Source organism: Amblyomma mixtum, chromosome 10, assembly GCF_055824585.1.
Source record: "Amblyomma mixtum isolate Tamu chromosome 10, ASM5582458v1, whole genome shotgun sequence".
In the NCBI taxonomy this organism is placed as follows: Eukaryota; Metazoa; Arthropoda; class Arachnida; order Ixodida; family Ixodidae; genus Amblyomma; species Amblyomma mixtum.
In genome coordinates, this window is record NC_143021.1 from 96,977,629 (window position 1) to 96,990,574 (window position 12,946).

Here is a 12,946-nt window from a genome sequence, read left to right on the forward strand (position 1 = left end):
AAGCTCTCAGCCTCTCAAGAAGCTCAAAAACACCGCTACGATGGCCTGCACCGTGATGTGCGCTACATTGCCGGATCTCTCGTCTTGCTGTGGCTACCATCCCGTTGTGTGGGGTTATGTGAAAAACTTCTGCCGCGCTACACAGGTCCTTATCGTGTATTACGGGCAGTGAGCGACGTAACGTACGAGATCACCCCGCTCCACACAAAGTCCCCGCCCGCTCCACTGACATCCGAAGTCGTTCATGTGGCTCGCCTCAAGCCCTATCATCTACCCTCGACATCGCACGCCTAACACGCACCGGGACGTTGCCTTCAGCCAAGGCGGATAGTGTTACCGGTGAACAGGTCACTCAATAAGTGAACAAATCGTGAACGAAGAAGTGACGGTGCGCTGGACGACGACGACGTTGACAGTGGGTAGCTGGGCCCTTGGAGTCTGAGCTGAGTGCTGGCCATCTCAGAGCAGCCGCCAATATAGACTTACTGTAACGGTAATACCGTAGTAGCATCCCCGTAATAATATAGACGCGAGAGTCTTCGCGTGCTTCTATTAGAGGAGCGCTCCGAGCGCTCTCGAGTGCTGCTGCTGATAAATCTCATTCCATATGTGTCGCTTGTACGAATAGTTTGATCTAATGACTCACTTCAAACCCTTGCCATGGCGCGATGTCCTGATGACATAGCGCAAGGACATTTCATCATTCTTCATGTTGAGATTCTACACTACTTTTGTGGAAGATACGGTAGTATTTATGTCCTAAGAAGCATTTTCAAGCGCTTCCGAAACAAAAGAAAAAAAATGCGTTGTGTAAAGTTATCAGGTATAACAAATACTTGCACTGTAAAAAATAAAACACCTCTAAAGGAGTTTCCAGGTGTCTATAACTCGCACCCTTGCACCCGGCCCAGAAGGGTGTTTTGTGATTTCAATACACCTTTAACGTGGGGTGTTTCATGAAAGAACCAACCCGAAAATGATACAACTTGACCCAAAGGTGTTGAGGTGTATCACACGCTATTACCACCGAGCCACAGGAGTTTTATGCTTCTTACACCCCTACACCCTTCAGGAAAAAGCATGCAATGGGTTCATAATTTGTTCCCACTTTTATTACTTTTCTTAAGCGTTCTTTAAATTTACCATTATAATGCCTACGTATTGCAATATACCTGTATTACTGGAGCTCTTCATAGCAGTAAACAGGCTGTATGCACCTAAGAAAAACGTTTATTGACAAAACTCACAAAACTGCAGAAATGTTGAATGTTTTTATTAGAACAAAACACATCCATAAAACAATGCACAAGAAGCTTCTCCAATGAATTCCTCACTGCCATCCAAAGAACTTAAAAATTTAAGGTACAACAGCACCATACCTGCTGTTATTGGGTTTATGGTGCTGCAAGAATAAGGTTCCATTGCACTTACTCTACCTCCTAATTTTTCAGAGCAAACAGAATGAAAAATTCATGCCTGTGCAGCCTTCTATACCAGCCTGAAGAAGGCTTGGACTGTGACGCTAACTCCCAGAAAAAGCAAAAAAGCAAACTTAAGGCAGCTTATGCTGAACACCCATATTCCTGACATTATGGCAGTTGTGGAGTGAGCCGCAGTGGTAAGCCTGCTGAGTAGTCATCCTCCCTCGACGAACAGGTTCTCAGCCACCTCAGGATTGTCTTCGGTGAACAGCATACATGGTGTGAGTCTGCATTTCAGACAAAAACAGTAAAATATTTCATATCAGTTTACACTGCTCAATGGTCCTTATAAATGCCAACATATTGCTCATTAACAATGTGCTTTATAATGCATGCTAACGCTAACAGAAAGAAGAAAATCTGTCCAAGTGGCAAGCAGGCGCCAGCTGTCATTTTTTGAACCATTCCAAAGAGGCCACTGTGGTTTAGAAAAAATAGCTCTAAACGGCATTATATAAACAATGTTTTAGCTAAAAAGCTAGATGTTATGAAATGGAATGAAGGTGGTCAGGCCATGCCATTAATTCTGCACGAACTGCTACAAGCTAGTGCAAACCACTGGCCTGCCTGGCGGGTCAACTGATTATAAAAGGCACAAAACACCATGACAACAAAGGCGAAAATAGAGCACTTCAAAATGCTTTACAATAAACCGAACGACAAGTAATGTGCAACATTCACTCTAACAGAAAGCACAGTATCTGATCAAAGTCAGCAATACGACCCCTTCTATGAGAGTGGTCGGCTGCAACTAACACAAAGCATGCATTCATTATTACAGCAAGCAAGCAAGTGACATCTTGAAAGGCAGGCAACAGTGCTAAGTTAACATATCTCTCATGTCCGCAGCCAGTAAACTCAAAAATCCATCAAGAAAAATTTGCACAAGGCCACTAAACTACTACAAGAAAAGGAGCTCGGCCAGTTGGTGCATGAATCTTTGCAAAACCACGGAGGATAACAGGACACAGACAAGACAGGTGCAGCGATAACAACTTCGGAATTCATTGTTTAGCTTGCAATGAATACAGGAAGCATCATCCAAAATACAAAGAAGGAAAGTCATGGAATCGTCATTTTGTCAAATCTGTCGTGATTATTTATCCAGGTAGTTGATTTCTTTTTCGTTAGAGTTAGTGATGATGTGCTTAAACAGGTTGAACAATTCTTATGTACTATGCACGTCTCTTACATTTCCTCAGAATTTTACATTGTCGAAAGAGTGATATACACTCAAAGTCCGATACGTGTCTTGGTAGCTTGCTACCATATCCTTTCTCAGTATTCCGACATGTTGCATTAGATAAATGTTAACATGCTGGCCTTATTTCCCAACACAGGACGCTCCGCGTGACGGAGGGATCTTGTAATCTAAGCCACTGTCGCATGCCATGAATTTGTCTCTGTGCTTCGTCTTATGCTGGGCTGTTTTTGAAGCACCTTTGCTAGGAGCATTGCATACTACGTTCAGCTACTTTCTGTGAAAAAGCAAATGAAGCCACTGCAAAGAACTTCCACAAGCTGCAAACGAACGTCAAGCCAACAACTTGACCAAACTAGGGCTGGTTGTGAAAAAGAGTTAGGGCCTATGCCTGAATGCCTTCTTTATGGCAACAACGCAATGATAACTGGCCTTTCAGAGTAATTGTCTCTGAACAAGGCTCATGGCAGCAACCCTTAGGGCAGTATCTGCAAGAATTGCTCTCCTTGCTCACCGTGGATGACCTTTTCCTGGTAAAGAAGCCAGAAGTGTCCGCATTCCTCTTGAACAGCCGTCTAGAAGGAGTGTCTTCTCATTGTCATCACGGACTAACATTACACGCTGCCACATACCACCTTGTTTGAGACGGTAAGAGAAGGCATTGATTCAATGGGAGCAGCACGATTCCAGAACCAATGCAGAATTAATGCTGATAGATTCCTCGAGCTTCTAACCATCTATTATTTTAGTTTAATGACCTGCACACACAGTGGCAAGGAGTATGCACCAGTTCCTGTGTTGCACTAATTCTCATTGTCCTGCTAGCCTGTCAAGATAGCCAACTATTAAAAAGCTTTGCATGACACCAATTTGATAATGACCTTCGAATTCTTGGACGACTTCCAAGTAATCCACAAGCTTCATAACCAAGGGCAACACAACGGCATTGTTCACATATTCAAGACCTTCTCCGAAGTCCTTGCTGGAGGTACAGCTTCTCGATCTATGGCTGCACATCAGAGAGGCCCATATGTGCTGGTGTTATGTTCCACAGTCGAAAAAAAGACTGTTGCTACTGGCACACTAAAAAATGTCTCAAACAGATTGTGTATTGACTGTCGGCAGGAAAGCGTTGAGGCCCAACTAACATAGTTACCTGAAGCTAGTTTCCCGGATGACCTCGTCTGCAGCCTTCGCTTGAAGATAATGAAAGAAATTTGCTGATCCACCCCAACGAGGCTTCAGAAAGAAGAATGGAAGTTAGCTGTGACGGCATATGTGCATGGTATCAGCCACGCGCAAGAGAAAGTAGCCAGGCGAGCTGGTGTGAACTTACTAAACAAGGTGCCTAAGTCACTGTCGCATGCTGCGGATTTGACAGCCTTCTTTTATACCAGGCTGTCTTTGAAGCACCCTAGCTGGGCGTGTTGCATACTAAGTTCACATCAGCCTGCCTGACCACTTTCTTTAGTGCGTGGCTGATACCATGCACCTATGACCTTAATCACCGTGTTGCCCACTACCCTACTGGCTTCCACGTACTCCTCTGGCTCCCGCACACCATGTGGGCCTGGGTGAGAAGCTGCTGCTTCGTTGCGTGGTTCCTTACCGCGTCTTCTCTTCAGGCAACTGAGCAATGTGACCTATGAAATCCCGTCCCTGCACTCCCGCACTCTTCTCCCGGCCCCCTCCACAAAGCTCGTGCACGTCACCTGTCCTAAGCCCTACCATTCACACCACCTTAGGGCGCCCAGGGGCTGTGCTTCCTTCCGCGAGGCGGAGGGGGTAGTGCTACAGTGCAAGTCGCAAGGCGAAGAGGACGTTGTTTTGACACTGGGCAGTTGACGACAACAGAGACGCTGCAGCTAGCGCTCGGGGTGACTTGGTTTGGGGTGCCTTCTGAGTGCAACCTGTCGCGCCTGCTGCTGAGCTAAACCCCATAATATGCTATGGCAGCTACGTTCCGTTCTTTCTGAAGCCTTTTAGAGGTAGATAGGCAAATTTCTTTAAACTGAAGCCAAGGCTGCAGATGAGGTCATCTGGGAAATCAGCTTCAGGTAGCCATGTCAGGTGGGCCTCAAGGCATTCTTGCTGACGGTCAATACACGAGCTATTTAGGATATTTTTCAGTGCGCCAGTAGCAACAGCCTTTCTTTCGACCCTGGGAAGTAACGCCAGCACATATGGGTCTCTACAAAGTACAGCCATAGATCGGGAAGCTGTACCTCCAGTGGCATTTCTTTGGTCAGCTCAAAGTTAACAAGAACTTCGGAGAAGGTCTTGAAGATGTCAACAATGACTGTGTTACCCTTGGTAATGAAGCTTGTGGATTACTAAGAAGTCGTCCACAAATCGGAAGGTCGTTATCAAACTGGTGCCATGCACAGCTTTTTAATAGTTGGCTATTTTGACAGGCTAGCAGCACAATGAGAATTAGTGCAACGCTGGAACTGGTGCATACTCCCTGCCACTGTATGCACACATCATTAAACTTTACATAGGTAGAACGGAAGTAGATGGTTAGCAACTCGAGGAATCTATCCGCATTAATTCTGCACAGGTTCTGGAATTGTACTGCTCCCATTGAATTAATGCCTTCTCTTATCGTCTCAAACAAGGCAGCATTTAGCAGCGTGCAATGTAAGTCGTTGATCAGAATGAGATGACAATTCTTCTGTACAGCTGTTCGAGAGGAATGGGGACACTTCTGGCTTCTTTACCAGGAAGAGGTCTCCCAATGTGAACAAGGAGAGCAATTCTTACTGCCCTAAGGGTTGCTGCCTTGATCCTTTTTCAGCGACAATTACTCCGAAAGGTCAGTTATTGTTGCGTGTTTTTGCAATAGCGAAGGTATTCAGGCATAGGCCATCACTTTTCTTCATAGCCAGCACTAATTTGGACAAGTTGTTGGCTTGACACAAGTTTCTAGGTTTCGTTCTTCACTGTTTGGCGCTTGACCTTCTTTTGCAGCTTGCGGAAGTTCTTTGCGATGGATTCATTTGCTTTTTTGCAGAAAGTAGCTGAACCTAGCATGCAACACGCCCAGTAAAGGTGCTTCAAAAACAGCCCAACACAAGATGAAGCACCGAAACAAATTCACAGCATGCGACTGTGGCTTAGCTTACGAGATCCTTCTCTCATGCGGAGCGTCGTACGTTGGGAAATAAGGTCAGTGTGTCAACATTTGTCTAATAGAACAAGTCGGCAATACTGAGACAGGATATAGTAGCAAACTAGCAAGACATGTGCCAAACTGTGAGTGCACTCCACACTTTCGATGATGTAAAATTCTTAGGAAATATAATTAACAGCTCATGCCGAGATATAAGAGACATGCATGACACATAAGAATTGTTTAACCTATGGAAGCACATCATCACTAACACCAACGAAAAAAGAAATTGACTATCTGGATAAATAATCCCGACAGATGTGACCAAATGATGATATACGACTTTCCGTCTTTTGTATTTTGGATGATATTTCCTGTATTTATAGTGAGCAAAGCAATAAATTTCTCAATTGTTAGTCAGCGCAGTACCTGTGTCTTCCTGTCAGTGCCCTGTTACCCTGCACGCTGCTTTGCCTAGACTAATATACTATCACACATTAAGAGATGAAGTCTACATCTGGAAAAAGACCACAAGGGGTACCAAGCTGTTTCCTTTCTGGTTCGCGTTCCCTTCCTTGGAGGCATACATGCACTACGTAGTGAACAAAAGTACAAAGTAGATAAATAGAATTGATCATCTTGCAAATACCAGTACTGTAAAATGGTGTTAACAAATGGCCACATTCATCCTTAGGACAGATCTGCATTTCATCTGTCATTACAAATGAAACATGAAACTACCAAGCAGCCAGGTGAATGAATACATTTTTCCCAGAAATTTACTAAAGGTACACACAGTGATACCATTCCAGTGGATCAGTTGAGTATGCTGCTCAGGAGCAGCAATATTCATATGGGGTGAACGCTAGCAGCATAAAATATTGGCAACGCAATACAAGTTTGCATACAAGATGCGAAATAAATGGCATGATATGGAACCATTCCTATTATGCAAGCAGAAAAAATTGCATTCAACCTACACTGCAATATTAATTGAGCTACAAAAATAATATAAAGGCTTCTTCAAATCAGCGCACAGTTGGCATTTATACGCAATTGGGTCATTCCATGCCAACTGTTCCAGGCTTAGCACTGAATCTTCGATTTCTTTAAAAAAATTCATGGCTTATTGCATTACTTAGGCAAACATTTTCCCAGCTTGTTTTAGGCGGAGTAATTTTTTCCCGTCGTGGCCGCCATCTCATGTTTGAAAGTGATAGCCAAACGTAACCTTGCAAAAAAATTTGTAAAAAGAAACAATCTTACGCAGGACTATGAAGTTTCTGTTATTTAAATTAAAGGTATTACATATCCAATGCAGTAAATTGAACTTATTTTGTTTTAAATAAAACATGTAATAAGTACAAAATATAAAAATTTGAAATCTTTTATCAAATTTCATGTTCTCACAGTAGTTATTCTATTTTCTAAGCTGTCGAGAAGGCAAAGGCGATAAAAATGTTTGAGAGAGCAAAACACGTAAGGCAAGCCAGCGAAAGCATTCTAAAGTCGAGAAAATTTGCTTTTTGTGACATATTCAGTAGTCTACTACATAATGAGCTGATCTTAATTAAATTATGAAAGAAAGTTAAACAGTACTATTTAATGGCATTTATTTTTAGTTTATTTGGAGCTCTTTTTTTGTTTTAAACGAGAAAACAATCTTAAAAGTTGAGTCCCTGCGTTCAACATCGACACTGCTCAGTGCTTCCTTTTCACTCCAGCACACTTTGCCACCAGCTGTAAATTACACAAAACCAGCACTCCGCTGCCCGAATACAATGGTGTGCTGGTCTTCGATGCCACCAGCTTCAGCAATAAAGAAACCTGCTAAAGGATAGATTTACAAAAAGTAAAAATGAAGTGGCCACATGGCAGGACGGCTCTCGTTCCTCGACACAAACAGTACTCAGCCGGGAAGCACTTTAACGGCATTGGTGGAAGTGTGAGGCCCCCTGCAGCAACAGAAAGCATTCAGAGGCCATAGAAAGGTCAAATACTGATCCTCTATAAGCTGTTTACATGGGCGGAGAAAACCATTAAGAGTGTCGTAGCCCTCTGGGTGCTCCAACAAATGATTCAAGAAAATAAAGGTGAACTGACTAGGCGGTTTACAAAAGTGCTACCATTAAAAGGAATACGCATTTTTCACCACATCAAGCCTTTATCTTTCTCTCAATGGTGCATGCGGGACGTAAGTCATGCTCGAGTTTAAACTGACAAAATTTGAGCGAACATGCCAGCAGACTTCTCAAAACCAAAATATGAGGAGCATCCACATGGAGCACCGTGCAGCAAAGCTTTGTGTCTTCTTGATGCCGGCTCTAGCATGCACCGCAGTGTCGAGCAAGCAGCCAGCAATGCTGGGGTTGAAGGTAGAGACTCAAATTGCGAAATTATTTTCTCGCCTAAAACGAAAATTGCTCCAATTAAAATTTTATAAATGTCACAGCCATTAGAAAGTAAACGAGGCCAACCCCACTGTGCAACTGGTGGCTGAATATGCCTCAAAAACAGAAATTTTTTTAGCTGACTGACATTCCTCGCGTTTTTTTCATCTGTGAAACACTTTTATTCCATCCTTTGCCTTTTGGATAACCCAGAAAAATGGTTTAAATGACTGTTATGAGAACATAAATTGGATAAAAAATATCAATTTCCAATATTTTTGTACCTTCTTTCATGTTTTATACATGAGTCCAATTTATTGGATATGAAAGCACATCCTTTATTTACATGAAAAAGTTTCAGTCATGCGTAAAGCGTTTATTTTTAACATGTTTTTTTGCAAGACTTAGCTTTGCTATTGCTTGTAAACATAGGACGGTAGCCACGACATGAAACTTCTTTTTCTCCGCCAAGAACATGCTGGAAAAGTCTTTGTCATGGTAATAAAATAAGCCATGATTTTTTTGTTTCTTTAAGAAATCAAGTGCAGTCGAGTGCAAAAGTCTGGATAAGGTGGCGTGGAATCACCTTATTCAGTATTGCACAGCAACAAAATACACAGCCTACTTATCACCAGGCATATAGCAGCTTCCATATAGGTCAATATATTGGCTGGACTTTAAGAGCCTTCTGTAACACTAGAAAAATTACAATTGCAAGTTACAAAGAGGACACCAATCTGAATCTTTACATTGTACAGATGTATAACCCTGACACTGAGAACTCGCACTCCCCTACTTAGATGGTGGCATTGTTCCTGCCAGTCTACCAAATATAGTCCCCGCAATATCATAATGAGTCGAGCATTCTGCCTTCTGTAGACGTGAGCAGCAGAGACTTAATGCTGCTAATAACAAACATAAGCATCCTAAGAGTTTGGTAAGCTTGCAAAATTTAAGCTTGTTCGTTTCCAAAAAGATGCAATAGCAATCTGAACGGTCATTCATTCAAACCATGCGAATGCAATTGGTAAAATGGCTTCACAATGTAAAAAGTTACTTTCTTGAACTAGTCGGTACATGTTCGTCAGCATGAAGGGCACAGCATGACAGTAATGGGATGAAAGAACTAGACAGACTCGGCGCTGACTGACGATCTAAAGATCGCCACAAAATAAACAAGTGAAAAAAGGGCACAACCAACATTTTTTTTTGCAACAGTTTGCCTGCTTGCAAAACATGTGGCACTGCATTAAAGATTGTCTGCAAAGGGCAAAAATGCTGGCGAATAAAAACAAAAAAAGTGTTTAAAAATGTAGAAAAACCATTACTCTGCCGTCTAAACTGCTGAGGTAGCCTAGTTCTTTGCATGTGAGCACAACAGTAGGTTTGCTGATGCATTTGTCTTGCTCCTGACGGATCAAACGCATCAACAACAATCTCCCGCGTGTGCTGGTCCTTATGTAAGTGCACAGTATGGTTGGCTGAAAGCAGAAGCACAATTTTCACACAACAGCCAATATATGACCATATTGCTTTCGGGAGGTGGTTTTAAGGAGCTCTTGTGTTCGCTCAGACAGTCGTTTAGGCATCTCCTGTTTGACTGATACAGCCCGTTCCGCGGGATAGCTCACTTCTGTGCACCACATTTTTGGGGCACTTGTACATAAGAGAATTCTTGGTTATTTTCGCATTCTGCAGGTGCCAACCCTTCACAGTTGACACTCTTGCAGAGACGTTGCAATTTGCTTGGAGCTGAGAATACTACTCGCACACCGGCCCTAGCTCCTATTCTTTTCAAGTTGTGAGACACGTGTGAGACGAGATTGTTGTTGATGCGTTTGATCCATCAGGAGCAAGACAAGTGTGTCAGCAAACATTCTGTTGTGCTCACACGAAAAGAACAATACTTGGGGACAGCTTTCTGTGGCTATGCAGTGGAAGCTATGAGGGCAAGGCTTTTACAAGCGTGCCTCTTATCACACCGTCACGAGGGACAGAGATAGGTGTTTAAGCTGGCGGTGCGTGCTCGTACCTTCCACTGCATAGCCACAGAAAGCTGTCCCAGACTATAGGCTACCTTAGCAGCTTAGAAGGCAGAATAGTAATTTTTTCAACATTTTTTATTCTTTTGTTTTGATTCACCAATGTTTGTTTTGCTTTATGTAGTCAATCTTTGATGCAGTGCGACATGTCGGTAGTGCTCGTTTTTCATCTATTTATTGCCCATGCTCTGCGCAGTTGAAATAATTGTGATGCCAGCTACTGCTACCTCAAAAAAAAAAGAACAGTGGGGTTATGAGCCACACAGTTAGCTATTCTGCTTTAACATAGACCGGACTGGCATAAGTGACTGTACAGGAAATAGAAGATGTATTAAATCCAAAAAGCCATTCAGCTTGCTCTTGCCTACATCTGTAAGTGTGCTCTTAGTGCCAGATGTCCCACAAACTAACCCTCTAGGCTTTCTATGCCACCGTTATCAATGGCTTTTAGTTGATTCTAGCTGCAGCTAACTAACTTGAATGCTGATGCTACAGTAAGGGTCTAGTTTTTGTTTTTTAATTATCACTCTTGATTGTCTAAGTATTCATACCTGCTTCTGCATTGGGCTTCTGACTGGCTTATTTAAATGAGTGTATCTGCATTATATTTGTCATACTGAGACCCTTACATATGCCCACATATATTTAGTTACAAAAGCAGGTCTTAAAGTGAGCACCCAGTGAGTAGGGGTTTTGTTTTAGCACAGGATTTTATTTTGCAGCACTTTTTGTAACAACCCATTTTCCATTATCAAAAACTGATAACGACAATGTTTAGAAATTCCCAACTTCATGACACACAAATAAAGATGCACCAAGAAGCTCTAGTTTTTGTCCTAATCCCATTCACATCATACAAAACAAACCAATCCACACATTTGGCACTTCATTTGCCGTCTCTTGGAATCCACTCCGTTGGTCCTCAAGTGTAACGGAGAGGATTCCAAGAGAAGGCAAACGTAGCAGTGGGCGGCAGGAAGTTAGGTGGGTGGATGAGGTGAAGACACTATGCGGTAGCACACTTTTTATCACCAAATGCTAGTACCAAGTTCGCAGGGATATGGTGGCCGCAGCTGGCAAAGGCAGTCCTTTGCCCTGCAGTGGGTGTAATCAGGATGATGATGATGAAGAGAAAACTACGTTCAACAACACTCAAACTGGTTTGCAATAACCCTATGCTGACAACGAACTAGCAAGGATGTACAAATAAATGAGGGCATGGTTAGGTTATGTACCCTGTTTCATGAAGCAGCTTGATGAAGGAAAGAAGGGAAAATGGCCCAAAAGAGAACCAAGCATACAACGTAAAAGAAGCTTGCAGCAAGAACTAAAACGCACCTTTGCTTCCATACTGCTCATGAATATTGCCCAGTGGCAACAAGGTGCAAGCTGTGGCTGTGGACTCCCATGTGGATGTAGATGTTTCCCCCTGCAGACATCCATTTAATACCATCACGATTACAGACCGCCAAAATTCAGAAATTAGGTCACTATGGCCAAACAATGAAGCTTTTAAAAACTTGAAAAAGCAAGCTAAATATACCTAGCTGGCACAGCACAGGATTCTTTTATCTGGATGACGTTGTAAAAACAATTAAAAACCAAAATAGATAGCAGCGTCAACAAATTTATCCAAAAACCTGGCCTGATGCAAAAACGACCAGCGGGCAGCGCCTGCAGCACACAAAATAGAAAGCTTATCTCAGACGTCCCGCTGACGCAACGCATTTTACGCAGAGATACAGAATAGACCTTATGCACGGGCGGAAAAATTACCATGTGCAGATAAACCGTAGAACAACGAATTTGACAAAATAGCGTTAAACGGCTTTAAATTTGACAGAACACACATACTAGAGCTCTTAAGTACCATGAGGCAGTACTCTGCAACATTCGTTTCGTCAAAACAAAAACAGCTCTGAGTAGAATGATTCTCGGCGAACTCTGTTCAGTGCTGCTTCTCTTCCTGGATACACGGAAAGAGCTGCCTGTCTGCAGATCTCGGCACTTTGGTAATAGAAGCGGCAAGCCTTGAGGCCGCTCTTCCGTAAAATATGCTTTGAATAATGCAAACCAGCATGCATGAAGACATAGGATTGCTTACCATTCGAGGCAGGTGCGTAGCCGTGCCGAGCTGAAGTACGTCTCCAAACCACCGCAACGCTCGTGTTTTTCATTAACGCCGACTTCAGGAGAACGTTTCTACATTACAAATGCATTGTGGTGCATAAACACGCTCACATTATAACTTCGCCCTTGCTTCCTGATATCAAACCTTTAAAACGTGAGCGAGCGTCGGCCTTTCTGCCAATCTACAACAAAGAAACGCATTCGGCAGAGCCTCCAAAGGCTGCTTCTGTTCCGATACGTGAGATACGAGTACATGGACAGCAGTGAACGAACCTACGCACTACTCCAGTTATATATGCACAAAAAACACTTCAGTTCAATGCGATACCTCGGAAAATGCGGTCGAAAACGCAGTTCACGTCAACCACTGAAGCCCGCACACCACGAGGCCGCGGCCACACCACGTGACACACAACAGGCGGGAACATGGAGGAAGGAAAGAAGGGCGGGAATAAATCAACAAAGGCCCGAAGGTACCGATGGCCACCTAGCGGCGGAAATGCAGTTTCAGTTTCAGTTTTGAATTCAGTTTATTGGGCTTTTTACAGTGCGTACGTAAGCTAAAATGTATTTGCAGCACCGGAACAGCA

General features: G+C 43.1%; 1 long non-coding RNA gene across 1 annotated transcript; it reads right to left on the bottom strand.

Moving 5' to 3' along the window:
- Positions 1-1,538: 1,538 nt before the first annotated feature.
- On the bottom strand, positions 1,539-12,668 carry LOC149326488 (uncharacterized). Its single transcript, XR_016286192.1, has 3 exons — positions 12,331-12,668; positions 11,565-11,655; positions 1,539-1,708 (listed from the first exon to the last, which is right to left on the bottom strand). It is a non-coding gene; the product is annotated as an uncharacterized LOC149326488 (long non-coding RNA).
- Between the last annotated feature and the right edge of the window lie 278 nt (positions 12,669-12,946).